Here is a 4,914-nt window from a genome sequence, read left to right as displayed (position 1 = left end):
CAAGGCTACTATAGTGATCTTGGGCTTTTAAAACCATGGTTTTCTTTGTAGGACATTGAGAAGCAATATGTCCTCTTCCAAGACACTTAAAGCACTTGATTTCACTTGACTTAGACTCTTTGGAAGGTGCTTTAAAAGATGAATTTTCTTTTTCTTTTCCTTTTTCTTTTTCTTCTTTGGGATAAGGTAGGGAAGAGTGGCCCTCCTTCTTAAAACTCTTGGAATAAGAGGGAGTGGATTCTTTTCGAAAAGTTTTTCTTGTAAGTTGATGTTCCACTCTTGAACAAAGTTGAACTAGTTCGTTTAAATCCCTATAAGGTAAAAGTTCAACTTTGTCTCTTATCTCAAGATTAAGACCACTTTGAAATCTAGAGATTGTGGTCCTCTCTTCCTCCCTAATCCCAGCCCTCATCATTAGCAACTCCATAGATTGCCTATATTCTTCCACACTAGAGGACCCTTGTTTCAATCTTTGAAGCTTATCCATAAGCTCTCGGTCATAGTATGGAGGAATATGCCTCCTTCTTAAGGCACTACGGAGCTCATTCCAATATTGGATTGGGGGCTCATGATTTATTCTCCTTTCTTTTTCTAAGGAGGTCCACCAATACATAGCATGCCCTTGGAAGCTAAGGGTTGCTAAAGAAACCTTCCTATCTTCACTTATTCCATGGCAAGAGAAAAGTTGCTCAACTTTCATTTCCCAATCTAAATAATTTTCAACATTATCCTTGCCATGAAATGGGGGAAGATTGATGTTAGGTTCCCTATTGGAGGACTCCCTATTTCTATGATGTCTTGGGGGCCTTTGATAGTAATCATCATTGTGATGACTACTAAAGAAGATATCACTTGGAGGTTGGGTATGATGCCCTTCCTCCTCATGAGCACTTGCATACATATGCCCCTTTCCTCTTGAAGGTTGAGGAGAAGTGACTTTTGGTCTTGAACCACTAGCCTCTCCTCCCACAACTAATCTTTCTAGCAATCTTTTTATTTCATCATTATTCTTTTCCAACTCTTTTTCTTTTCTTCTTAATTCTTCCTCTCTTTTTATATTTTCCTCTTCTTTTTTTCTTAGGTACTCTTTCAATTCCCTAAGTTCATCCCTAACACTAGACCTAGTGCTACGAGAATTATGACCATGGACACTAGAATGATCACTCATCTTTGATCAAGAAAAAGGTTTTCACAAATTGTTTTCAAAAAGGGATTGAAAATGGTTTTCACAAAGAGTGAGTGATAAAAGGTTTTCACAAAAAGGTTTTCAAGGTGCAAGATAGGTAGGAAAGGCTTAAGTGCACAAAGTGAACTTTCAAGGGGAGGTGGACTACAAGGAATCACTTAATAACCAAGCCCTATCAAGTAAAAATCACTAAGCCTTTTCTACTTTTTCTTACAAAAACGAATTGGCACAATTAAAGGTGAGTGTGTGCACGTTACCCCTAGTAGGCAAAACAAGCCTTCTAAACGTAATTGCACAAAGATAAAGTCCTAAGCAATTATACTACTAAAAACTTTAAAACATGCAAAAGGAAAGCACTTAAAACATGTTCTAGTCGAGGTCCTAGGTGAAGGTTTTCAAATCACCTTCAACTACACGAACTAAAACCAAGTAGAAGAGGTTTAATAATGGCCAAATTACAAACCAAAATAAGAAGCTAAGGCCAAAAAAACACAAAGAGGCCGAGAGAGAAAAATTAAGCAAAAATCAAGTAAAACAAAGATTCAAGTTTTCAAACTCCTCCAAATGGGTTCCTTCACAATGAACAAACGTGTTAGACCTCTCCAAGTGTTTGTTCACTCCTTTATGTGTGGTGTAAGTCCCTCCAAAGGCTAGGCTTGGATTCGGTTCACCCCTCCACTCAAATCCACCAAAGGTGTGAAAAATGACTAGAGTGGGTTTTGACCTACAATGAAATTAAAACCAACCCAAAGCAAGAGTCCAAGAAATAAAAACTGAAAAGCACAATTAAGAAAGGCTAAACTCAAAGAGAATTTAAGATGACAAAACAAAAGAGGCCAAGAAAGATAAGCAAAAAATTAAGACTCAATCAAAGAAAGGAAGCACACAAAGAGAATAATCCTAGAAAAGCACTAGAATGAATAAGTGTTTAAGCTCACTTGATTAAGTCCTTTATATGTTTCGGTCCAGCCAAAGGTAAGGTCCCAAATTAAGGTCAAAATGTCATAAGTCCAACTCCCAAATGCATAGGTAATTGTCCAAGTCCACAAGTCTAGCAACAAGTCCTTTTTGGTCCAAGAATTTTTTTTGTTCTAGTCTTTTTCTTTGTTGCTCACGGCATTCTTTCTTTTATATGTCTTGGGTCCGAAATTTTTTTGTTAAATTAAGCCCAATTGTTGCTTAGGTTTTGCACTTGTGGATGGTCAAAAATTAGGTTAAACTTTTAGGAGAGGAGGTGATGACAAGTGGCGTGAAATTAGAGGTCCAAAGGGAATCTTTTTAGTGGAATTGGTTTTGTACTATTTTGGACAAATAATTTTGCACAAAAATTCAGCACACCTCTTATATTCTTTTAGGGTTTCTTTAGGCATACAATAGACTAATCAAGTGAGAAATGCAAGGAGGTGGGGCGGCAATGCATGTGCAAGAAAGTATTTCACACATGGAAACTCAAATTACAAGGAACATGCTAGGACTATTTAGCATGCATGAATGACCTCTAAAAAGCTACTAAATGTCACGCCCACTATCATGCAAGATGGCATATATTTTGATCATGTAATCATGCAAAGTGTTTGGGTACATACATGGAAATTTTGTTGACAAATTATAGGAAACATACAAGACAAAACTTAGGTGGATTCAAAAATCAAAAAGCATGTTTATGGCATTTTCATATGAGACTCAAGAAAAATGAAAAGCATGGCAACCCTAAAACATGGAAACCTAAAATTGCAAGGAAGGCTCACAAAGAACAAGGTGTGAACCCCAAAGCTATTCGGCCACACAAAGAAAGCAAGGAGAAGGGAAGTGACCGAAAGCAAAAAGACTCAAAAAGACTCAGAGACTCAAAAGGATTAGATGTTACCCTTGTAGAACCTTGGCTCTTGATACCACTTGATGGGTTCCTCCTTCCATGGTTGATGTAGAGTATGAAGGGGAAGACCTTGCCCTTGATCTAGGTTCAACAAGGAAGACAAAAAGGGAAGTTTAGGATGGAGAAAAGGAAGATGGCCGTGAGGTCTAGGTGGTTGGGCGGAAGCTTTTTAGGTGAAGGTGTTTGGTGATTTAGGTTGGCTCACTCCAAGGTAGGTGGAGGCCACTCTAGGGTTTCACTCTCCAAGGGTGGAGAATGAAGGAGGCTAGCCGAACTAACCTAGGGACTAAGGAAGGATTTGAGGCAAAAATGCTCTCTCAAATTCAAATAATCCAAAGTATTTACAAGTGGTGGGGTGTTGGGTATTTATAGGAGGGGAGGCATCTAGGGTTGCATTTGGAGCAATGCATGGCCGAAATTCACAAGGCAAATGCACTCCAAATGCAATGCCAAATGAACCCTAGATGCTACTTGGTGGCCAAGGATGGAATCTAAGGGGTTAGATTGGCTACAACTAGGTGCATGATAAGTCCATGCAACCTTTGCCCTCCACTTGAGCCTAAGCCTTTCTAACACCAAAAATAGATCCAAAAACCACCAAAATAGGCGTCACCTCCTAATGGAATACCCTAGCCCAAAATAAAAACCCTAATCATCTAAAGCACCCCATAATACAAGGGTAAAATGGGAAATACAAGGAAAATAAATCCTATGACTAAAATACCCCAAAATACAAGGGTAAAATTGGAATAAACCAAATAAATCCTACACTACTCAAAATTAGTCATAGCATTGGACCATGTGATGGGTTTCACATGAAGTACCATGGATGGTCCTCCATCAATATATAGCACCATCTAAGCTATATCATGTCTATAAGCAAAATTATGAGAAAACGGTACACACAATTAAATAAACAATAAACATAATCAATCATCACACTAGCATATCAATAAGTTTCACAATCAATTCATTCCATCATTCATCTACCAACAAGCATAGTAGACTCATAACTCACAGCCGATTGGATCGACCTACTCTAATACCACTAAATGTGACACCTTCTACCCCACATACATAATACACAATAAATATAAAGTACATTCCTAAGTAAATAAAACTTTCTTAAAGATAAGGTTTCAAAACACATAGATAGAGAGTTCACATTCATATTTCGCAAATCGTAGTCCAATGCGGAAATGATGACAAAATAAAACATCAATCTTTCCAAAACACAATAATAGTAATGAAACTCCAATGCTAAACCTAGCTAAGCCTTGATGTCACATATCCTATCAGAGCATGCCCAACTGAAGCCTAAGCCTCATCACCAACATCCTCATGCTGATGATCACCTATAACACAATTTAAACACATACAAAGAATAACAAGGGAATGAGAAATATCTCACTTGATTCCACGTGCAGAAATAAAGGTTAGATAGCACACACACACAACAAACATAAGTCACATGTAAACAATACACATACACAATTAATATCACATGCACACTCATTTATCATGCAATGATGTCATGAACTCGACTCATAAATGCATGTGGCGCCAGTCACGTGTCTCGTCACATATCTCATCATTTTATCATTGGTGACCCAAGGTACACCTTGCTAGCCTGTTACATCACCAGTGACCCTAAGGTACACCTTGTTAGCTTGTTACATCACTAGTGACCCTAAGGTACACCTTGTTAGCTTGTTACATCACCAGTGACCATAAGGTACACCTTGTTAGCTTGTTACATCACCAGTGACCCTAAGGTACACCTTGTTAGCTCATATATACACATGATGCATGTCACACATTCACGATTTCATTGACTCAACATTTCACTTGT

The sequence above is a fragment of the Cajanus cajan genome, chromosome 2 (genome assembly GCF_000230855.2).
Source record: "Cajanus cajan strain Asha chromosome 2, NIPB_CcT2T_4, whole genome shotgun sequence".
In the NCBI taxonomy this organism is placed as follows: Eukaryota; Viridiplantae; Streptophyta; class Magnoliopsida; order Fabales; family Fabaceae; genus Cajanus; species Cajanus cajan.
This window is presented reverse-complemented; position numbering follows the sequence as displayed.